This window comes from Mastomys coucha, unplaced genomic scaffold (genome assembly GCF_008632895.1).
Source record: "Mastomys coucha isolate ucsf_1 unplaced genomic scaffold, UCSF_Mcou_1 pScaffold7, whole genome shotgun sequence".
NCBI lineage: Eukaryota > Metazoa > Chordata > Mammalia > Rodentia > Muridae > Mastomys > Mastomys coucha.
The window spans coordinates 25,458,276-25,482,905 of NW_022196913.1; the positions used below are offsets into that span (position 1 = coordinate 25,458,276).

General features: G+C 42.9%; 5 non-coding genes across 5 annotated transcripts; 3 read left to right on the forward strand and 2 right to left on the reverse strand.

The window, feature by feature from the left end:
* Positions 1-3,645: 3,645 nt before the first annotated feature.
* Positions 3,646-3,719, forward strand: Trnat-cgu. The gene has a single exon. It is a non-coding gene; the product is annotated as a tRNA-Thr (tRNA).
* A 7,540-nt stretch (positions 3,720-11,259) lies between these two features.
* Positions 11,260-11,331, reverse strand: Trnaq-uug. The gene has a single exon. It is a non-coding gene; the product is annotated as a tRNA-Gln (tRNA).
* Positions 11,332-16,495: 5,164 nt separating this feature from the next.
* LOC116082964 lies at positions 16,496-16,639 on the reverse strand. Its single transcript, XR_004115560.1, has one exon. It is a non-coding gene; the product is annotated as a U4 spliceosomal RNA (small nuclear RNA).
* A 1,780-nt stretch (positions 16,640-18,419) lies between these two features.
* Trnat-ugu lies at positions 18,420-18,493 on the forward strand. Its single transcript has one exon. It is a non-coding gene; the product is annotated as a tRNA-Thr (tRNA).
* A 3,510-nt stretch (positions 18,494-22,003) lies between these two features.
* Positions 22,004-22,076, forward strand: Trnar-ucg. Its single transcript has one exon. It is a non-coding gene; the product is annotated as a tRNA-Arg (tRNA).
* Positions 22,077-24,630: the final 2,554 nt, after the last annotated feature.

The following is a 24,630-nucleotide window of genomic DNA, read 5'->3' on the forward strand; positions in this document are numbered from 1 at the left end:
AAAAAAATAAGAAGAGTCCAAGAGCAAGTCCTCGTCCCACACCTGGTCATACATCACTCTCTCCACTCACTAGTCGTGGCTGTCAATTTGACTACATTTGTAACTAATGAAAACCCAAGCAGCTGGACACTCTGTCCCTCCTGTTCCTCCAGAGAACCCTGAGGAATAGCACTGTACTAGGCCTAGGCATGGTGACACATGTCATTAATCCCAGCACTTGGGACAGAGGCAGGCAAATCTCTGTGAGTTTAAGGTCAGCTTGGTTTACCATCAGAGCTATACACTGAGGCCATACCTTAAAAAGAAACAAACAAAATTAAAACTTCATTCACTGCCGTTGTTCCAACATATAGGCATTTCTTTGGACAACTACTCTCATATCTAGAGCTTGCCTTATATTGCTATCACATCTTTTAATAAATCCTCCTTCTTCATGAAGGAGTCAAGATCCCAGTTTCACCTTAGTGGGGGTACTAAAGGGGACTCCTATATGGGCAATATCAGGAAGTTTGTCTGCAAGTTTCTTCCTTTCTCAGCCTGGCTGAGATACCATTGGCCACTAAAATAGTTATGGACATACAAGCAATCCCTAGAAATATTTTAAAATCCAGCTCACAGCCATAGGTTTTTTTTTTTTTTTTCTTGTTGGTTTGTTTCTCATTACAGATGGCTACCATTGCTGGGACTTGAACTCATGACCTCCAGAAGAGTTAGTGCTCTCAACCACTCAGCCATCTTACTGGCTCTTCTTCTTCCCCTTCTTCCTCTTCCTCTTCCCCTTCTTCTTCTTCCTCTTCCCCCTTTCTTCCCCTTCCTCCTCCTCCTCTTCTTCCTCCTCCTCCTCCTCCTCTTCCTCTTCCTCTTCCTCTTCCTCTTCCTCTTCTTCTTCTTCTTCTTCTTCTTCTTCTTCTTCTTCTTCTTCTTCTCCTCCTCCTCCTCCTCCTTCTCTTCCTCCTCCTCCTCCTTCTTCTCCTCCTCCTCCTCCTTCTTCTTCTCCTCCTCCTCCTCCTCCTTCTCCTCCTTCTCTTCCTTCTCCTTCTCCTCCTCTTCCTTCTCCTCCTCCTCCTCCTCTTCCTCTTCCTCCTTCTCCTTCTCCTCCTCATCCTCCTTCTATAGTAAAAAGTTATATTGATGAGTATCAGAGGCAGCAGGAATGGGGAGAAGTCTGAAATCCTTTGCTGCCCTGGGATAGCCTGAGTTCTTTCAGCAACCTCCACTCAGGTGAAGCCTGGATACCATGGACTCTAACCCTCTGAGACTGTAAGTTCCAAATAAACTTTCTTCTCTAAGTTGCCTTGGTCGTAGATGTCTTGGCATAGCAACAGAGAGTAGCTAAGAGAGGCTCCCAGCTAGCCTGCTTCAGAAGTGCATGTGACGCGATCGGGTCTGCAGCTGCTCCAGATCTCCTTCACCCTGGACACTTGTTCTTCTGCAATAGAATTAGGTACAGAAGACCAATTATTAGGTGCGGATTTGCTGTTTATTTGGGGATCTACTTAAAGCACTGCTTGCACTGCGTATTTGCCGAGCATGACTTCACTTGCTACCTGGAACGGAATGATCTGGAGAAATATCCAGAGCAATGGGCTGATTGCCACACACACGCTTGTAGAATCTTGCTTGCTTGCCCCCTCACCTTGTGGTTTTAGAGTCTAAAGTGAGAAAGCCAAGTGGACCCGGATGGAGGCTTTTCAGGATTGTCCTGACTTTGGCCCCCCAGTGACATCTCCCCTCTTCCACTCTCTTTGGTGTCAGAGTGCTTATTCCTGAAGGACTCCCACGACATTTCCTCAGCAAGAAGCCAAGCGTCCCGGTGTCAGTCCAGCTCCTGCTTGCTCCTGTGTTGTCTCTAGGGTGGTACTGCCATCTTCATGTGATTTTTTTTTTCCCATGAATCTTGTCAAGTAGTGTGATGGTTGGTCCTCAGTTGGTGATGCTGTTTGGGAGGTTTAAGAGGTGTGGCCTCGGTGGAAGAAGTAGGTCACTGAAGTTGGGCTTCGAGGTTTCAAAGGCCACACAGCATTCCCAGTTCAAGACATAAGCCTTTAGCTCCTGCTGGGGTGGCGATGCCTGCCTGATGCCAGCTACGCTACCATGGAGGCTAGGGGCTCTTACTCTCTTGGACTTTCCCTCTGCTTTGTGACTGCAGATGCAGAGTGGCCTCAGCTTCTGCCCTCATGATTTCCCATCCTGATCGACTCTGAACCCTCCAACTGGGAGTCACAGCAAACTTTTCTTCCCGCAGTTGCTTTTGTTAGGTATTTTGAGAAAAGTATTTTTCTTATCCCTGACAAAATACCTGGCTCAAACAAGGCAGGAAAGATTTACTTTGGCTCCTGTTTCAAAGAGTGTAGTCCATTCTGGCAGAGTGCTTGGGGTGGCTGGGTCTGTGCTGAAGGGAATGTAAACCTGCTCACGTTTGAGCAGATGAGGAGGAGGAGAAAGGGGATAGTCTACCTTTAGCTATTCTCTCCTTTCTCTTAGCATATAATGAGGAGCCTAAGCCTAGGGGATGGGCCACCCACACTTGAGGTGGGTCTTCTTTCCTTAGATAAGCCTCTCTGAAAATTTCCCCTCTCTAAAGCACAGGGGTCCTTAATCCAATCAAGCTGACAGCTAAAATGAACTATCTTAGATGCTGTTTGAGCAGCTAAAGTATTCACACACACACACACACACACACACACACACACACACACAAATACAATTGGATCTCACTCCGTTCGTAAAAACAAACTAAAAACGAGTCATAGACCTACATTCAAGAATTAGAGATTATTGATAGTCCAGAGATGCTTGGAAGTTACACATAAAGTCGTATATTAATAGTACACATTTTGTACAAATACTCGAGTGCCCGCTGATTTTGGCACCGTCGGGGTCTTGGAACCAACCCCTCTGTAAAACACTAAGTATTGCTTTCAGCTTCTCCAGGATTTAGCTTCTCCAAGAGAGGGTCCGTGGGGAGCATTGCAGAGCAACCACAAAAATGAGGAAAACAGAGCAGGTAAGGAGCAGTTCCAGGAGTCCTGACGCCTTCCCAAGGCTGTAGGTAACCTAATCCTAACTCTAATTCTAACCCAACCCTAACCCAGGTCTTCCTATTCATCTCAGCGTCTTCCTAAGAGCCTTAGGACGGCGACGGAAGCTGGGGTTAGCATTTTAGAAGCCTGGAGCAAGCGCCACAGAAAGGCCTCCTACTTTGCAGCCTTTTGTAATTGAGTCAACTCTGTTTGAAAACAAAGCGTTGGGTTCTGTTTTTCCATACTCGAAAGTACGATTTTCTATCGTGTCAGTAATGCCATTGGTTTTGCTAAAACTTCTGACTGATATCTTTTGAGACTAGCGCTTAATGAGCATCCAGGCACTGGCGATTCTCAATTACCACAACTGGAAACAGGTCCTGCGTATCTCGAAGCAATAATCTCACGGAATCCCTGCGGGTCCTGGTGTCTTCGCTTTCAGGGACTCGCTCAGTGCATTTTCCAAATAGTTGAGTGTGCTCAAGTGTTGTTGGCCTGAAGGGGTCTTTTTTATTTTGGTCACAGTGTCTATTCATCCGAACAATACATGCACAATAGTTTAGCGTAGTATTTCACCTAGTCAACTCCAATTTGAGCCAAAACTGGAATGGGTCTTCCAGGTGGCTCCGTGGCTTAGTTGGCTAAAGCGCCTGTCTCGTAAACAGGAGATCCTGGGTTCGAATCCCAGTGGGGCCTGACCAATGCTTTTTGAAACTTAGCCTAGAAATCACTTTTAGGTCACTGTCTTTGACCACTACTTCCACTTCCTCCAAGACAACTACTTCAAGCTCTCTAATGATCTAGCACACGGCTAAGAGAATTTTTAACAGAAAATTGAAAGTGTTTCAATTTAATCCATATAAAATATTCTGCTGACTTCTCAAACTCTAAACAGTTTTAACTTAAACCACAGTAGATGAAAAATACTCGGAGCTTACTGGACGCTTTCCAAGGTGCATTTTGTGTCTTCCCCCTACATGTTTAACCTACAGGTGTACTCACTAAAGTAAGCGCGACTGTGCACATTCGCAGGTGAAACCGAGGAGAACGAAGAAGCTTACATCAAACAGCTATAAATAATGAGGCAAGAATTTAAGCCTAATATTTCTTCTGATCATACCACATCATCCTACTCAGAAAAGCAGCCTCCAGTCTATCTTGGAACGATTACGTTTAAGACTATATGACACGCAAGCTGTCAGACAGCTCTTTCTTGTCTGTAAGCATGCTCACATGCTCAAAAACATGGATCCAGTTTTGCTTGTCGTTTGAAGTGTTCACTGACTTCTTTTACATTTTCACATGTCCATGGGCCAAAGAGAAATTATCCTTGACAATCACAAATCAAGAGCCAGCCACTAGGGCTGGGAAGACAGGGTCTGGACTTGGTTTGAAGTTCTCGGTGGCTTCTGTCCTGGTAAACAAAGTAAAAAAAAAATATATGTTTTTTTCAAAATCACAAGTGAATATTGCAAAGATGTTAGCTGATTTAGGGAAACATGTAACTTGTTTTGTTTGGCAGTGTTCAGCATGAAACGGGGAGTCTTACAAGTGTGTGGTGAGCACTGGACATTGAATAGCATCCTTTATCCTCAACTGATACACACTGGGTTATGAGAGGCACAGGCCTAGGCAAGGAAACCAAGGCTCTAGACCGGCATGCCAAATCCAAAAAGTTCTATTTCTGGATGAGAGGTGACTCGAAGGACCTCTCTGCAGTGCACAAGCTCTTTTACAGCTCAGAAGAGACACATCGATCTTTCTTGGTTGGTAATTATGGAGCTTAATTAAGTTCCTCATTGATTCACAAAATAAATTGTATTTACACCTATATGGCATATGGAAAAGGTAAGTGATCTTAGTACCCAAAGTAGATAAAAGCTCACTTGGGAGGAAATGGGTAGAAGTTGCATAATAACAAACATAAACACAATTTTGGGGGAATGATAAAGAGATTTCTGGTGTTTAAGAGAACATATAAAAGGGATTTTCTTTACTCAGCTTTTATGCTTTGGATGTGAAGTTCCCCTCCCCCACCACCACTCCCACCCCCCCCACCCCCTACTCCTGTACATGGTCTCCAACTGGCAACCCTTTTAAAGGAGGGGCAGTGATGGAGGAAGGAGGTCACTGAGGTCAGATGGTGAGGTTCTTAGCCCAGCTAGGCTTCCTGTCCTGTCCTGCTGAAGGATGAGCCAACAGCTGCCCCAGCCTCCACTGTCCTGCCTTCTCTGTCACTGCAAGCCAAAACAACCTCTCTTCTGCTTCTTATCAGGAGTTTGGTCACAGCAGTATGAAAAGAATGAACACACTAGAGACATCAGAGAAGGGTACGTGTCAGATGCAAAGGAGGAACAGTGTAGGACAAAAATAAAGGCAGGCAGAGTGTGGCGTGATCTAGTTGAAGGGAATCAGGCAACACTCGTGGGATTGAAACAGACTCTGCTACAGCAAGCACAAACGGCAAACAGGACGAGGAAAGAGGGTACAGAAGAGAAAAACATCACTGCACCAGGCTTTTGTAGGGCATGCTGGAGGATTTCAGCCTCTGCCAAGAGCAACCAAACAGACATGAATACACACTCCAAACTATCACTGGTCAGGGAAAATACTGTGAGGTTTGAGATTTGTTCCTCTAAGTTTCCTCCTTCTCTGTTTTTTGAAAGTAGAGTCATACCTAAATCAAAAGAACAGGTTTGAAGCAATAGAACCCGAAGGATAGAGAGTGTACAGACATGGTATAATCAAACATCCCAGAACTGGCAGTCTTTTCCCTTTTCAACTTCTGAGGACTCAGTGCTCAAAAGTGATTCTTCTGAGAGGCATTTAAAGTGTAAAGATTTGAAGGAAAGCTAAGCAATTACACCCATTGCCTTTGCCTAGTAATAGCTCCATAAGGAAAATCCCATTTGCTTCCTCTCCTTGCCCAACATGAACAAAACTGCTAATATTTTAATGAGCCTTTATCTGTAAAAACTAGGAGTTTGGCGTTCACCATTTTGCTAAAGACACAGATACACCCTCCACTCCTGGACTTGTGTATTTTCTAATTATCATTAACATTAACCACTGGACCTTCCTTGAAGGAGGAACATAAAAATATGTACATTATTATACAAAGAAGCTTTACGCCCACAGCAGCCATACACATTTGTGGAGGCCCATGGCCTGTTGGTCCTGTTCTAGGGCCAGGAACCAAGTCATTCCACCCCTTCTGAGGCCATGCTGGACTTAGCAAGGAGGGAAAACACATCTTATATTTTTAAATCCATATTCTTCTATAAGTAGACACCTATGTGTTCTTCCATAAGTAGATACCTAGGTCACTTGCCTAGTTCCAAAATTCCAGAGGAAACGGCAATGGTATTTTGCTGTGTGGCTTCTGAAGAGTGAATGACGCTGGGATATTTCATAGAGGTGAGACCCCGCAAAGGCTTCTAGCAGATTTGGTCAGTACCTCCCCTTCTTTCTGCCTGTACCTCCCAGTGTCAGTGACAACAGTAGCAGGAGAGATGCTGAAGAGAGTTAGGTCTCGATGGGAGGATGAGCCTGAGTGAAATGAAGCCACATGTTGTCATGAGATGAAGAGGACAGAACTGTCAATCACAGAACGTGTCAATCACAGAGTCTGTCAATCATAGAACTGTCAATCACAGAACGTGTCAATCACAGTCTGTCAATCACAGAACTATCAAGCACAGAGCATGTCAATCACTTAACGTGTCACCTTTGTATTTGCTGCACACTGCATGTTTGTCTGGAAAGGTGGATGGAGGTGGTCTTCGGCTAACTCTGAGCTTTGGTTGGGAAGTGATTGTCCCTTACAGATTCAGTGTTGGCTACTTGGCCCCCAGAATGGTGTTGGGTTGCAGGGACTTTTAAGAGGAGGGAAATAGCGCAAACGTGAGCTCTTTAGTCTTTATAGGATTCCTGAGGAGACTGCCACACCTAAGCCAAATACTATGGTTTGCAAATATTTGTCTGCATTCTGTGTACTGTGTCTTCTTTTTGCTCAGTGCTTCCTGGGCTGTGTAGCTACTTTTGTGTTCGGTGCAATCCTGCTTATCTGTTTCTGCTTCTGTCATTGTGTGTGCAAACTAATATTGGGGAGCTTTCCCCATGTGTTCTTCTAGGAGTTTCAGTTTCAGGTTTTACAACCATAAAAAATGTCTTTCAATCTAAGATAATGAGCTGGGGATGAACTCACATTTCCTGAGTCTACTTTTGCACTGATTAGCCAGATCTTATGAGATTGTGAGGTACATCCCTCACCAGCGGGATGAAACAAAGTCACCTCCACGTTATGGGAAAAGATGGACGGTGTCTTGGTCAGAGGTATCAGATCCCTTGGAACAGTTGGGAGCCACCTGAGTTGGGCTCTGGGGGCCAAACCCAGGTCCTCTGGAAGGGCGACAAGTGCCTTTAACCTCTGAACAATCTCTCCAGCCCTGAACAACTGTTTTTCATCAACGATGTTCTTCTTTTAGGAAAATCTTGCCTGGATATAAGACTTCAGACTCTGACTTAACCCAAAAATATAATGATTATCTGAAGTCAAGAGAGACAGACCTGTTACTTTAACTTAAAACCAAATGATGGTTAAATGGGAAAGTTCTACTTCAGGCCTCGGGCTATCCGACAGTGTTTTTAGCTTTTTGCCTGGTTAGAAAACTAGTACTCTGTTTGTACATGTAAATGATGTACCTGGTGCTCACAAAGCTGTTAGGTCAGGCAGAGAGGAGGGCAATCAATGGTTGTTAAGTGAGCTTAAGGTGGTTCAAGATAATGTGACTAGACTTGCAGCATTCAGAACAGCCACAGCCACTGAAGCTCTAAGCAGTTGATCAGCTTTGGGGAAAGGTCAGCGGAAGGCACCGGTTCTTTCCAGGAACTGTTGCTCACATCTCTTTTCCTCTTCCTCCTCCCTTCCCTCCCTTCCTGTTCCTTTTCCTTCTTTTTCATTGATGCTGTCTTGGCAATCAAACCCATGTTCTTGCACATTCTAGGTGAAGTCTTTGCCATGGGGCTATGTGTCCATCTCCAGACTTTTCTTAGTACCTTTTCAGACACTACAATATTACTATGCAGGAATACTATCATTTCATTAAAGCACATTTCATGTTCCTCACCTTCAATGAGTTCATAAGTTCAAACAGTTTCTTGGTGGAGTCTTTTGGATTTTCTCTATGTAAAGTCATCTCATTAGTAAAGCCAGATAATTTTTTTCCTTTTTTTTTTTTTGTTTGATTTTTAGTAAAAATTGTGGTACTGGGGATTGAAAAACAATTTTATTTCTCTCTTTCCTTCCTAACAGGATTCTTTTTTATTATTTTTCCCTCTTGCCTGACTACTAGAGGCTGAGACTTCTTCCATTACTATGTTAAAAAGACTTGGTGAGAGAAAGTTCATGTCTTGACCTTAACATAGGGAAAAGTCTTTTAAGCTTTCCTCACTGAATGTGACATTCACAAAGGGTATGCCACCTGTGCCTTTACTGTGTCGAAGCTCATTGCTGCTGCCTCTAATTTGTTGAGAAGTACTTGGTTTTTTTGTTTGTTTGTTTGTTTCGAGACAGGGTTTCTCTGTGTAGCCCTGGCTGTCCTGGAACTCACTCTGTAGACCAGGCTGGCCTTGAATTTAGAAATCCGCCTGCCTCTGCCTCCCAAGTGCTGGGATTAAAGGCGTGTGCCATCACTGCCCAAAGACTTTGTTGAGATAGGGTGGCCTTGCTGGAGGAAGTGTGTCACTGTGGGAGTAGGCTTTGCAGGTCTCCTCCTAGGCTCAGGCTTTACCCATTTCAGAAGAGAGCTTCCTCCTGGCTGCTTGAAGAGGTCAGTCTCTCCTGGTTGCCATCAAATCAAGACGCAGAACTCTCAGTCCTTCTCCAGCACCGTGTCTGCTTGCATGCTGCCATGTTTCCTGCTATAATGATAATGAACTGAACTTCTGAAACTGTAAGCCAGCCTCAATTAAAGGTTTGCCCTTATAAGGGTTGCCTTGGTCATGGTATCTTTTCATAACAATGGCAACCCAAACGAAGACAGACATTGAATTCCATAGAGTAATTTTGCTTGCTTATACTGAGATGATCGTAAGATCCTTTAATCTTTATTTGATTATTGTGTCATCCCCTTTGTTGTTTAGGACAAGTTTGAAGGTCTGATTTCATTTCTTCAGGAAATTAGCTACCTACCAATAATTTGTCTAGACATCTGTTTCTGACATACTTGAAAGCTGATCACATCCTAAATCCCGAGCTGGGTTGCTATGAGCAAAGTATCAAAATTGGTACCAAATAATGTTAAGCAAGCAAGAAGGCTGTATTCAAGGGTACTGCAATAAGAGAGAGAGAGATTGAACTTGGAGCCCGAAATAACAGGAGCAGCTGGGGATTCACAGTCAATGGGAGGGTACAGGCTATTAGACAGAAAATTTCCAAGATGATTTTGAGTCCATACCAAGGTTAGAGAAAGAGAGATCTGCTTAGATATCAACAGCACTTGGGTCTGGACTGGTTTAGCTGGATTGTTACTGAAATTTGGCTGAAGATGATGAGACCTAGTTGAGAGGAGGGTTCAAGGAAGCCTAATTAAAGTTTGGCCAAGATGGCATCCTTGTAACCATGCAGTTCCCATTTTGTTCCCAAAGGAATAGGAAACTCTTGGGCATGTGAGTCAGCAAGTGAAGCATCCCCGTGTGTTCCCAGGCTCTACGGGGCTGCTCAGCACCACATGAAGTCAGGGGTTTCCTATCGAGTTACTTGGAAGGCTTTTTGATAAAGTCTGAGTTGTTAGATTTGAACCAGGACAGCGGACACTTGATAGAGATGATCGTAAGAATCACAACGTGAAGTTATTTTTAACTTTGGAAATGGACCCTTCTGTTTCTATCATTTCATAAAGTTCCAGGAAGATGTTTGGCCTTTGGAATCTGTTTGATGAAGAGTCGCTCTGGTTAGGTAGGAAAGCAGTGCTGGGGGTCCCTCAGGAAAACAGGCTGGGTGTGTTGGTTACAAGAATGCCTGTAGTTATAAGCATCATGCATGGCAAGGGGTAGAGGGATGCTGTTAGCATTCAGAAAAGAAAGTTCTTTGAGGGGCAGCTCATCCAAAGTGAAGACAGGACCACTTCTGCACCTCCACTAAGGCAACAGCACGAGAGAAAGGTCATGTTAAAGTGGCTCCAGTTAAAGTGGCCAGAGCAGACCACACAACGTACATACAACCATAACAGGAATCCTGGGGATTCATTTTCACAAGGTTAGCAAACAATTTGTTACAGTGTCTCTGTGTAACCCGTGGTGACTCATAATACCAGCTAATGTAGTATTTATGGATTAATGGGCAACTGAGCTCTGAAATAGGACTCAACTTGCTTTCCTGTTACATATGAAAAAAAAAATTAAAACATAAAAAAAGAGCATGTGAAAGCAGACCACCAGATTTAAAGTTTGCAAATGTGATGGCTCATTGCTTGTAATCCTTGAATTTGGGAAATGGAGGCCAGCCAGAGTAGTCTACTGAAAACCTTGTTTCAAAAACAAAACAAAGTCGGGCAGTGGTGGTGCACACCTTTAATCCCAGCACTTGGGAGGGAGAGACAGGTGGATTTCTGAGTTTGAGGCCAGCCTGGTCTACAGAATGAGTTCCAGGACAGCCAGGGCTACACAGAGAAACACTGTCTCAAAAACAAACAAACAAACAAAACAAACAAAATAAACCAAGTAAACCAAAGCATAAGCACCAGGAGATATTTGTTTTTTCCTAATTTAGTTCTTATCCCACTGAAGGAATTCTTTCCTCCCCATCTATCAGCTCATTGCTAGTTTACATTCAAGTTCAGGTTGTTTCTTCAGGAGAGCTATTTGTTGAGGGATGCTGGAGGTGTTTGTTTAGAGAGGATGCTGTGGCAGCAGTATCTCCAGCTGGGGAACATGGAAGAGGTTCAATTTCAGGGCTGGAGTGAAGCTGGCACAGGCATCACAGGTCCTGTTTTGGCTCCAGCTGGTGGGAGATTTTTTCTTCTCCCTTGGGGACAGGAAAAATACAAAGAGAAACATGAGGGAGCAGGGTTGAGGAGGGCAGGGCAGTCGGATAAAGAAGGTTTTGGGCTTCTCCACCTGGCAAGGAATTTTTCTCCAGGGCTTGTTAATGTCACATAGAGTAGAGGAACAAGTTTTTCCACATTTAGACCTCAGGCTGGAAATTATAAAAGGTCCTTTATAAAAGAGCCTTTGAAGGTCCCACCGAGATTTGAACTCAGATTGCTGGATTCAAAGTCCAGAGTGCTAACCATTACACCATGGGACCGACAAAAAATAATGAATATGTAACCAGAGTTGTGGAACTTTCTATGAACTGTAAGGTCAAGCTTCAATTTTGACAAGGATTTTGGTTTTTTTTCCGAGGAGGTGAAGGGAGGTAACTCATTAGTTAATGAGAGAGGTTAGTAATTAATTAGAGAGAAATTGCCATCTTTCTTGTACACAATTTAGGGCTTGTGTAAGAGAAAGGATAGATAGACACCAACACAGAATTAGATACAGCCAAGTGTAATGGATGGGGAGAAAACTGGAACAAAGATTTCCCTGCGACTCTCGGGTAATTTGCATTACAATAATTTTACAACACCACACTTTACTTAGAGTGACCTCTACTAAAGCGAAGGGAAAGGTCCTTCTAATGAGAAATTTTGACACTTAATTTAACACTCAATAAATATTCTAGCATGTGATTTGACCATGAATATAAGAATAATCTCCCTGTGCTGGAGGGATGGTCAACAGTTAGCTGGCAGCTCTTTCAGAGGATCTGGGTTCAGTTCCCAGCCCCCAAGTCAGGCAGCTCCCTACCATCTAAAACTCTAGAACCAGGGGATCTGACACCCTCTGGTCTCCAAGGGTGATAACATTCGGACAAGCAGACACACACACACACACACACACACACACACACACACACAAACACACACACACATACAAATCAAAAACTGAATTTAAACATCATCTAAGTTGGCTTTTTCCCCCTAAAAACGTCCATAAATATTTTCAAAATTATGTCCAAGAATAGTCATTGTGGTCCTACAAACTTGGACTAATGCAGGTCTACTTAACTGCCATTAAAAAGAATGTGACAGTCGTGTGTGCTACTTGATGGCTTGGAAGTCTGAGGAACAGGGGTTTTACGTTAAGCAAGACACTGTTATTGTTGAAGTGTTATGTACAACATGCAGCAGGATTCCTGGAGAGACGCTGCATCTGCCATGGGTGACTGATTGAATGCTGCAGATCCAGAGCCCAATTGCAGTTTATCCTGAGCTATGTGCAGCCCTCTAAATAGCTATTGCTTGCCCACCTATGTTGCAGATGAACAGATAAAAATCAATTAGAATCTATTAATTTACTAAAATCTTATTTCGACAAACTGAAGGACTAAGAATGCTCTCAGACAGCATCTAGAGCCTGGAGCTCCCGTTTCTCCACTTGTCTGGGACCCACCTTTCTGATGTTTCTGCAGATGCATTTGAAAAGTGCCTTGATGTATCCTTTGTTCTGTTACTATATTCATGAAACTACACTGGTAACCTAAATTCTGTGTTCCAGGGCTATGATCACTCATAACTAACTTCAGAATAAATTATCTCAGCATTTTTAAGGTGAGAGCCCGGCCAGTTTCTTGTCTGACTATTCTCATCTAAAATGAGCAGAGTTCCATCTTTATGGAACTGTTTCCCAAGGGATTTCTGCAATCTCCCTAGGTGTCCCAGCCCCTCCTCAGCTGGAACATGCAATTTCACTCTCTCTGGGAACGTATTCTGTTTCCACAGGTACTTATAGGCGCTGAATTTCCATCTCTTCATTGCTGCAGCGTGGGCAATTCTCTGCACCACGGCTGGTGAGGCGTCTAGGCACGACTATGACTGTCCCATGATATCGAGACTACTCACCAATAACTGATAAACTTATCAGCGGGCCTGTGGCGCCCTAGTGAGCCTATTCTTTGCCTGAAAAAGGGAAAAAAGAAAAAGAAAAGAAAGGAGAATAAGAGATAGCTTACCTGGCCAGAGCCACCACGTTGAGCGCCGTATGTAGTAAACTTGGCTCAACCCAGAGAACACAGATTGACAATAGATCGATTGTTGCAATAACATGAGGTTTATTGATCCACGTGGGGTTGCCCACCCACATGGAGGGAGGATCCACCAGGTTGCCTAAGGAGGGGTGAACCAGTCCAGGTCGGAAACGAAGCAACCCAGTCCATGGCAATTGTTCTTACATTTCTTGTCAATAATAGCATCTAGTAAGTCATAATGTATGAAATATATATTCACTTGAAAATAGGCTGGAAGGATACACATCAAATTCTTGGCTTCATCCTGGAGATGAAGTGACTTTTCACCTTTTGCTGTGCTTGTGGTATTTGACTTTTGTAGTTTTTTGCTAGTATATATCAATTTAGTAATTACAATAAAAAAATCTACAAAACCCAAATACCCCTCAGTAAGAAACATTCTTATATATCACTCTCAAGCTATATTGACTGCAAACTATGGCTGTGATTACATTATGTAGAGTGTGAAGGAGCCAGAAGAACACAAAAGCTGAGGGCAGCATATTAATTGTGGTCAGGGAAAAGAAGGGGAAGCTCTGTCTCATTCCTGATATCTGCAGACTTGAACAAAAATACTTAAATATAGTTGAATTAGTGACCATTCAGTCCCAGGGCTCGTAAGAATCTATTTAAATGTTCTGATTATTCAAAACTTCTCAAATTAGAACATATGAACACTCAAATAGATACCAAAGAAGAAAGAAAAAGAGCTAGGAAAGATAAAGCCATCAACATTTCTCAGCATCTTTTGTCTACTGAGTACTCCTAAGATATGGGGTAAGCTGAGGAGGAGGGGGACGTGAACTGCAAGGCTAGAATGTGGTAAGAGTCTTGTGTTCCCATCTCTGCTTGACACTGGTGACCTACAACCCTTTCTTCTTGTAGGTTAGATACATACACCCTAGCTCTGCCAGACTTGAACACCATCAAATTTTTCCTGGAAGGGCACACTGCCGGGAGAACCATGAACCATAGGAGGATTTTCTGGTAACCATAATAATGACTCACGGAGCTCTCAAAGAACATCCGTCAGTGGAAGCGAAGCAAAGACAGGCACTGCTCTGAACTGTTCCCTGCAGCACTGAAGAATGCTATTAATATGTTACTGACCTTGACTTGACAAAACAGGATCCATGGTTTTATCACAGAATAGAACGAGCCAGTACGAAACATCTTATCAAAACATTTCACACCTAGATTTTTCAGCATGAGGTTAAGAGAAAGAAGTTCTCAGAAAGAAAGCGAGACAGTCTAGGTCAGTGTTTGTTAACCTCTGGATCAAGACCTGCTGGCAAACCTGTCTCCAAAAGTACATTACAATTTAATAACAGTAGCAAAATGACAGTTATGAAGCCAGCAAAGAAAATACTTTTATGACTGGGGGTCACAACATGACGAACTGTATTAAAGGGTCACACCGTTAGGAAGGTTGAGGACTCCTGGGCTAGAGCAGAGCTGTGAGCTTCAGTACAGCAAGGGAGTCACACAAGTGTCTTAGCTCTAGCTGTATCTCCCATTTTGATGCCTTTCAAATTATAATTCTAGGAGGGCTCAGGAGATGCCTTGGATGTAATTACAACCTGATAAGATACAGTTGGGGGCCCCTGTGGTTGCAAGTCCTTTTGCTGTAAATGGGTTTTTAATGGGATTTCCTGAATGTGCAGGTTTGCAGCCAGGAAGGAGAAAGGCCTTAAGCAAGTGTTAATTGTGGAATTCTTGATTCTTAGCTGGTGAGAACTCTACCCAGACTCCTGGGTTTAAGTTTCTGTTCCTTTCTAAAGCTCCCTTAATCTCAGTTTCTCTACCTTGCTTCTTATGCAGACTTTGTTAGTTTTCTGGAGCCATGCTTCCACAGACCTGTTCGCAGGGTGAGCTTACTGGTTTCCTATAAATCACAAGAGAGGACTAGAAGGGGAGGAGGAGATGGGGGTGAGGATTGTGGGAGGGGGTGACTGGGAGATGGGTAGTGAGCAAGATGTAAAGTCAATAAGTAAAATAATAATAAAATAAATAAATAAACAATACAACAACCATAAAAACAAACAAAACAACAAAACGAACAAACAAAGGAGTATTAAGAAACAATAGCTGTGCATGCTGGTGCGTGCTGTAGCCCAAGCACTTGAAAGCTAAGGCAGGAAGGTCTTACATTTGAAGCTAGGCTCAGCTTTTCCATGTTTCAAAAGAAAGATGAGATTATTATTATTATGCTGTTTTCTGCCCAATAGACCACATAAACATTCTTATGATCCTATGTCATGGGAATGAGAGGGAAATTACAGAATTACCTGAACCTACAAATGCCAGCAGGGCGTGAGGTGTTCTCCTTGGATTTTGCGAGTTAGATGCAGAGAATGAGTTGATGAGTTTCTAGTATTGGACCTCGTGTTTGTAGACTACAGCATTTTCCTTTGCTTTAACTAAGAAAATGTGACAAGGCAAACTAGTTTGAGTGCAATATGTTTCTATAAGACTTTTTGCAAGAGATGAAATTTTTCTGGAATGCAAGTGGCCAGCCTACCTCTGCTTTCCGTAGCATACAGCACCAGGGACACCATACTCAAAACCTCCAAATGAAGAGTATATGCTTTTTTAGTATATTGAATAAATATAAATTAGAAGTTCAACTGTCAGGAAAATAATACTTTTAAAGAAACGTTTACGAGGCAGGCAGATTTCTGAGTTTGAGGCCAGCCTGGTCTACAAATCGAGTTACAGGACAGTCAGGGCTATACAGAGAAATGTTTACTTTTGTTCACAATATCAGAATTATTCATGGAGATGATATTAATCCCAGAGGTCAAAATTCTTTAAAGAATAATTTAAAAGGTTACTATTATTTTGCCATTTATTTTTGTTCAATGCCTACCAGACTTTGAAATACCAAAGAGTCAGGAAGGATTCTATGTAACATGTGGTAACACTCAGTTTACATAACTGACAATGGTAAGAAGTAGAGTGCTTGCTTGTCTGGCATGTGCAAAACCTTAAGTTCACTGCGCTTTCATGGGAAGATAGAGCCACATGTTGAAATGGCAGAAGTTCTTTAAGTCAGTGAAATGTACTTAAATTTATAGTACTGTGCTAGGGATGTGGCTCAGTGGTAGAGTACTTGCTTGACATATATGAGGCCCTGGGTTCAATATCCAACAAGGAATACGCTCAGAGAGAGAGAGAGAGAGAAAGAGAGAGAGAGAGAGAGAGAGAGAGAGAGAGAGAGAGAGAGAGAGAGAGAGAGATTATTGCATTGGATGTGTGTGTAGCCTTAAAATTCTCAGCAGGGTGAATAGGCTAACACTGAACAAATTAGGGGCAATTTGAACATCAGAACAATTAAGGGTAGAATAATAGATTCTAATCTAAGTCTATAGTGTAGAATTGTAAAAGTGAGGACTTCCCCGAGAGGAAGGCATTCCAAACTGATTACAAGAAGCCCTTTGTTTTCAATTAGCAATAATCGTGCCTCTGATAAACCTCATTGGCTACGATACTGCCACTGCACAAAGCTACAAGAAGCCCTTTGAATCCTAGAGGTCTGACAGAGATTTCACACTGCTCGCCTTGGTTTCTCTTGTGACCATGCTCTGTTTTTTCTCTCTTGAAATAGTACATATTTTTTTGTTTTTTTAAACTTATTTTGATTTTACAGGAGCCAGTGGTTAAAGATACTTTGGAATTTTAAAAAGATTTTGAATATTTTAAAGAGACTGAACTTTTAAAGTGTTTTAATTTTTACAAAACTATGTAACTTTTAAAATTTAAGATATGTTCTAGATTGTGTTGTTGCCATGAATATGGCATCTTGGGGACAACAAGAAAGGAAAGGTTATGGTTTAATGGAGATGTGGTTGCCTGTCAAGTTAACAAGGGGTCAACTGTGGTGGCTAGCTTTATGCCAACCTGACACAAGCTACAGATATACTGGAAAGAGAGACCCTGAATTGAGAAACTACTCCTATAAGATTAGCATGGAGACACGTCTGTGGTGCATTTTCTTCTTTTTTCTTTCTTTTCTTTAATCCTCTGGAACTGGAGTTACAGATGCTGTGAGGTACCGTGTAGGTGCTAGGAACCGAACCTGAGCTATCTGGAAGGGTTGAGAGTGCTCTTAATCACTTAGGCACCTTTCAAACCCTTTGGCTCCTGTTCTTGTTTGGTGATTGACGTGAGTGGGTCCAGCCCATTGTGGGTGGTACCATCTCTGGGTAGGTGGTCCTGGGTTCTTTAAGAAAACAGGCTGAACAAGCCAGTGAACAGCATTTTAATGCCGTTTGCTTAAGTTCGTGTCTCCAGTTCCTGCCCTGACTCCCTCGGCGATGGACGGCTACCTGGAAATATAAGATGAAATGAACCCTTTCCTCAATACGTTGTTTTGTTTGTGATGTTTAATCACAACAGTAGAAACTGTACCTTAGATTCATGCTGGGATAAAGAAACGTAAGCCGTAAGCCGCATTGACATAGTAGTGTTGGAAGGAAACCGAAGACTAGCCTCATTCTGTCCTGTAAGCAACCCTTTGGGTCCCTCTGGTGACCACTTGAAAGTTATTGGTTAAGAGTGCATTTATCGTTATCCTAGGTCTGAAAATACGGTCTTCCTATACATTAGCTGACTTGATAAAGGAATCACATAATCTTTGTGAAGAAAGAGTAATTAGGGGGTTTTGGAATGAAAAGATTCGTCAGGATTTAAATAAGTAGAATTTTTCCAACGTTTGAAGATAGACAGGGTGTAACGGATGACACCTGTAACCCCAGCACTCGGGACAGAAGAATTGCCCTGAACTGGAGGCGAGTTTGTGCTATAAAACTGAGATCGTATAACAAACAAACCAAGGAGAAAAGAAGTTAACTAGTTAAACATGCCAACAATCGCGATCAAAGGGGGGAAATGACAGTAGATGTCTTCCTGGTCCCAAAGACTCTGGTGCGAGGATTCAGAAGTCAGAAAATGGGTTTCTGCAGGTATAGGACCCATCCTGTGCAGTGTCCCTCACCTTCACCCCCCTTCCCCCGACTCGCTCTGTGGGAGGAGGGACCCTGTGCGACCGGAACCGAATGAAGGCTGAGCATTTTCACAGACAATTGATATTCTTGGTCTTTTCGAAAGTGTTCCACGTGAATAATACACAATAAATTGAAATTAAATATGCAGTTGTAAAAAAAAAAAACCGAAACCTCAAAAACCAAAAACACTTAAAAATGCATTCAAATTATTTTAATAATAAATGAACAAAATGATCCTTAGAAATTAAATAGAGGTATGTTTCCAGCCCCTGCATCGCAGTTGGCTCCATGGCTTAGTTGGTTAAAGCGCCTGTCTTGTAAACAGGAGATCCTGGGTTCGAATCCCAGTGGGGCCTGGATAGCTGCTAACTTTTTCTTATTGAACATTTTATAAGTCTTGTGGATGAGGACAATACGCTCCTTAAGGTGCGGTTCGCCCTCTTGAAAATGGCGGGATAACAAAGAATACGCCTAAACTTCCGCAAGCCCTCTTCTTATTCCAAATGAATAAAATTTACGATAATATAAAGGGCGAGAAGCCAAACGCAGGCCAAGATGTTTTCCAGGAACCTTTGTTTGCTTGGGCCCTCCGTGCGCTCAGTGGCCCAGCCGTGAGAGAGAAGGGGCCTAGGACACCTCAGCTGGTGTTCCAGAACAGAAAAAGGCTGTTGCCAGCCTGGAAGCTGCTTGTGGGACTCGGTGACTCTAGCGGGTTTCAGGGAACTCCTGACCGACCAACCATCAATTATAACCATTTGGAAGGAGCCCTTTCTGTTGTTACCCAATTCTGGACCGCTGCTCCTCAAGCAGGGTTGCTGCGGTTTGTTAAGTGGATGAGTGGGAGAATTGATGTCTCCTGTCTCTATGTTTTCTACCTTTAGGGTCAAAGGCAGGTCTCGTCGCTTCTTTTCAGCTTCTTTCAATTCTCTAGCTTGCTTTGAGATTCAGTAGTGGGTTTGGGTCTACATCACCTGAGGTCTTGACGGCTGGGGATTAAGGAATCGTTAGTCTAAGCTAGTTGTACAGCGCAGGTGCAGAAGGGGTCGCAAGTACAAAAGGGGTCACAAGTTCCTTCTTCCAAAACTTCCGAATCAGCGGGCGAGGGGTGCCCACCGCCTCTACCCATTCGGCTTTCCGCCCACTCGGCTTTCTGCTCCTGCTCAGGTTTCTATGTTGAAGAGACCAGAGATGAACGAATGCTTTCTTTTAAGAAATCAATGTTCCTTGTTGGTTTGTTTGCTTGCTTTTGAGATAGGGTCTCTCTGTGTGGCCCTGGCTGCCCTTGAAACCAGGATTCCTCCAGCCTTTGCCCCAAGCATTAGGAGTAAAGGCGCGGGCCACCATATTTGGCAAGGGAGTTTTCTTTTTTAACGATGATCATCCAACTCTAACAAGAGCAATGGAACAATCTTATAGTAACAATATTTTTATCTTCTCACAACATTGAGTGAAAAATAGCAACTCAGGGTAATTACATATTCTAGCATGACTTTCTTTCTGTACATTTAAAGACAACCTTTCCTATTGTTCATGGTTTCGAATATGCTTCGCAGAGCAGAAAATGTGAACACGAGGACGTGAGCAAAGACCTGGCTGGAAACTGCTACTGCAGAGACAGCACCGTGGAGTTCAAGCTTCTGGGCTGAGTTTCCATTGTGGTGAATACAAAGCGAAGCCGCACCCCAAGAGACGAGGAAGAGGAAACTGACTTATTACCGTAAGAAAAGAAACACAGGGGTCCTTTGCAAGGCAATGCCCTTCCCAGAAAAGAATGGATAGAATTTTATTTCAGAGTCCATATATATATCCGCGCAGGGGTACACACAGGGGAGAACGCTGGTGCTAGTTTTATTTATTCCAGGTGCACTAAAAGTCAGAGGGATGACCCAGTGACCTGGTCGGTTTTTCTCCTAAGAGTTCCAGCTGAAACAGAGCAGAAAAACGTGCAAGTACGTCAGCAGTCTTCCAAAGGGTGGCAGCTATCTGGGCCATGCAAGTGTACACATCTGTTGTTAGGGGAGCTGTCCTTGCTGGGTAAGAATGTCACTGAACCAATCTGACAGTGTATGAACCTTTGGGGGACACTCAAATGCTCGTTAAACACCACGAATAAGGCTCCTCCTGGCCTCACACATTGTCTCTGGTTTAGAGTTAGATCAAGGCAGGGTTCATAAACTAGGAAAGTCTTCCCTCTGTTGCTGTGTTTGTAAGCGGTTATGCCTGGTGAAATAGTTATTCTGATATTATTTGGAAGAACAATCCACTAAACATATGTGGGTTTAACATTTTGTCTGAGAAAACTTGACTTTAAAGATATTAATGTTTTTCATTTCTTCTTAAATCGAATTTTGTAATTGACATTTTTTACACAATTGGTTTTATTTAAAAATTCAAATTATTTGGGCAAAAATTCTCCCCATTAGTGCTCATGCTATTTGATACACTCCAATCTGTTCCTTAAAGCCGAATAAACAAATAAACAAGAAACTTACATGTTTTTAGGTCTCGAAATAAGTTTTAATCCTGGCTGTCTACTGATCCTGTCAGGCTAGGTGGCAGACACTGGCAGTTTCTGATTGGCCAAACTTTTCAGACAATCATATTTTTTCCCTCGCAATTCCAAAACTGGGGAAAGAGTTCCAGATGACCAGGACCCCAGCCTGGTTGGAGAAATAAATCACTCGGTGTTTCCTAGAGCAACTTGGCAGCTGTAACAGCTGGGAAGCACAAGTGCTTGCCAGGACAAGCGAGGGTCTGAATTAAGTTTCTCTAGAAGATCAGAACCGAGTGGATGAACATATAAATCAGCTTATTTCGAAATAGTGACAACAGTTGCCTCTCAGTTGGTGCGTCCTTGATGAGGTCGGGTGCAGCGGCAGTTTCAAATCGGAGAGTCCACTTGGCTGGAGGCGTCAGCAGTCCCCACCTGGCACGGACAACCTAGAGGTTTTGACGATGGAAGCCTGGAAACACTGGTCCAAAACAGCCAAGGTAAATGATCTTCTTACCATGCAGAGTTTTGTATTTGTTTGTTGTTTGTTTATTCTTCCATTCTTTTCTCTCTTTCTTTCTCTTTTCAAATCAGTGCTGCTATCAGAAAGTACCATTCACTTTAGGGGTGAGTCTTTCCACATCAATTAAGACAATCCAGCTAGTTTCTCAGGTGAGGCTCCGTGTTTGCGCGATTCTGAGTGGTAAACTGATGATGAACCAACCGCCACCTTGTACTCAGTCTCCAATGGACACACTGGAGAATACATAGCAAGGTTTACCCATAGCCTGATGGGCTGCTGGCAGGCGCGTAGGGCGGGGTCACAGGGAAGGTCTTTCTTCACCTTTTACAGGATTGTTTATTTCCGGGGGGGGGGGGGTCTCAGACCTGACTAAACCGGCCAACCACATGTAGCAAGGATTACAGAGGGATGATGAGTTCTTTCCCTTTTCTGTTTGTTTACTAAAACCCTCATCAGTTGAGAGACACGTGGCGAATTACGCACTTTTGGGCGTTTGGAGAACCTTGGACTCTGCTTTTTGTTGTTGTTGTTGTTTGTTTGTTTTGAGATGTCTCGGTTTGTAGCCCTCCCTGGCTGTTGCGGAATTCACTGATGACAAGCTGGCGGCTTTAACTCCCAGAAATCTGCCAACCTTTGTCTCCAGAGTGCTGGGATTAAATGTGTGAGATTTGCATTTTGCTTCTTACTGTGCGACATTCAAGAAGTGATTTAGATTTTTAGAGTATCAATTATATTTTTAGAATAATGTTCACAGCGAAGAACATGTCATTTGGTTAAAACTAAAGAATATAGACAACCAGCTGTTCATGTTTCAGACATTTGTTTCTCTTTTTCACCATTAAGACTGTGTGCGACCACGTGGCCTAATGGATAAGGCGTCTGACTTCGGATCAGAAGATTGAGGGTTCGAATCCCTTCGTGGTTGATACTTTTTTCATCTTGCTTGTGCTCGAATTCTAACTTCCTAGTTCCTGCTCATGAAATGACCGGTTGGTTAAGAAGTCTTTAGAACGCAGAGTGTGCATAGGGTCTGGTCCACAAATTCTGAATAAGCCAGCAGCAGTTTTGGTGTGTGGAAGACTATATAGTCTACATCAAATCCTGCTTTGCCCAAGTGCATATAATGTTGGTGTTGCAGTGCCGCCCAGCCCTCTCCTTCCCTTGGGCATACAATTGTGAATGAAAATAATTTATATAAAAAGAATTTTCTTTTTCAAGTCCATTTAAAGGTCGCCTTTATTGGAACGGAAAATATCTCATACCTCAAAGGCTCTCGATCACCCACATCAATCAGGCGGATATGGTGGACGCTGAGAACCCAAAATATCTGAGGCATCAGAGAACAGACATCTAAAAATATGAGAAGATGGATTCGAAGCAGACAAGAGCCTTCTACAAAAGGACACCAATCAGAATAGATGAGTTCGAATAGAGGAAATTAACCCATTATTAGAACAACGTGGTGAGTGGACTTCCATTCAAGCTAATTATAAAGTCTTAAGCGATGAAATAAATCGGATTAGTTGTCATCTCCCACTCCCCATTTTCTGGAACCTTCTAGGCACACTGGTCTCAAACTCTTTATGAGGCCAAGGAAGGCCTTCCTGCCTCCACCTCCATCCTCACTGGGGGTTGACCTGAGACTGTCAAGGTATTGAGACCTTGAGGTTACAGGTGCATACATCAATTATTAATCAAGAAAATGTCCTGAATACATGCCTATAGGCCAATCTGGTGGAGACATTTTCTTTTTTTTCTTTAATATGCTTTTAATTAAAATAGGATACTGTCTGTTTCCCTCCTTTTCCCTGCAGCCCCTCTCAGCCTACCCTCTTTTGAACTTTTCCCATGTTCCTACCTCCACACTCAAGCTGAGATCCTCTTTTCTTTGATTATTGTTACATGTATATTCCTTGACTATTATTAGTACACATTTATGTGTGTCTACATAAATACAATTTGCTAAGTCCATTCGCTGATGTATATTTTGTTTCAAGACTGATCACTTTGTGTGAACAATTAATAATAGGTTCTTCCCTGGGAGAGGCTAATTTTCCTTCTCTCAGCAGTCATTAGGTGCCTATAGTTTGTCTGGGAGTGAGACCCCAAATTTTCCCTCCTTCCATGTTAACATGCCCATTGATATTGCCAATGTTTGGGTCTTGTTTGTGCAGCCTTGTCTAGGAGAGACTGTTTCACAGCAGATTTTCTGTTCTTCTGGCTCTTACAGCCTTTCCACTCCTCTTCAGTGATGGACCCTGAGCCATGGATGCAGGAGCTGTAGGGGACAGATGCATCAGTTAGGATGGGACTCCCCATGATCTACTGATATCAAAGTCAGCCATCTCAAGCCTTTCCTCTCAGCACTGAGGCTCCTCCAGAGTCCACACTACTTTCAAGCAAAACTTGGTTTCGCTATGGCTTCCTTAAACTCAGCATTTAAATTCTCTAAATGATATTTGAAATCATTTTGATAAAAAAAAAAAAAAAATCACCTTGGCTGAACAAAAGGTGGTGTCAGACAAGCAAGATGTGTCTCTTGCCACTGCTGAGAAACTGAAGTTCACTGTGGCCTGTCCCCATGGTCCTCACTCTGCAGCTATTTAGCACAGAGCCTGCCTGCTCAGCTCCTTTCTGCATTACAGGCGGCCTTCCGGCTCCTCCAAGAAGCCCTCACTATGGTCTGCTTGAGAATGTCAAAACCTGTTTGCTACTGTAAAACATTTTAAAAGATAACATTTTCTTAAGGAAGAAGAAAAAAAACCCCACTTTTAGACTCAGCACCCAATACTACTCCTGCTGAATATCATCATCATTAGTAAAAGAAAAAAAAAACACGGCAAAAGTGAATGAAGAAAGACAATAAAATACTTATTTTTAAACTTTCTAAAATGTCAGATTTCTTCTTAGGTGGCGTCACAGTTAGCCGAGGCTACCCCTGAACTTGTTTTGCAGCACAGGCTTCTTTCACACCCTCAGCAACACTCCTTTTCCAGCCTCCCAGTTTTTGGGACTGCAGGCATGTACCACCAGGGCTACATTTAGGATTTTTTTTTTTAATTTCAGGGTTTATTTTTTTATTCCCCCTATGAAGATTTTCAGATTAAGAGAAACTTTTTTTTTTTTTAAAAAAAAAAAAAACCTTTTTATTGATTCCTTCTGAATTTCACATCATGCATCCTGATGCCACCCATCTTCCTGTCTTTCGTATTTACCCCCCACCCTTGTCACCTCCCTTCCAAAATAAAATAAAATAAGATAGAAAGATCTTGTCGTGGAAACTGTAGTGTGTCAGTGTGCCACGCTGTACACTCTTTTATCCACACATCTTTACTTGCATTGCAATGAGTCATTGGTCTGTGTCAAAACTGGCTTGGGGGCAGGCTGAAGAGATGGCTCGATGGGTAAGGGAAACTCTTTTAAACACACTTGTTGCTGTTGCTGTTGCTGGGCTGGAGGGATGCCCCACTGGGTGCTTT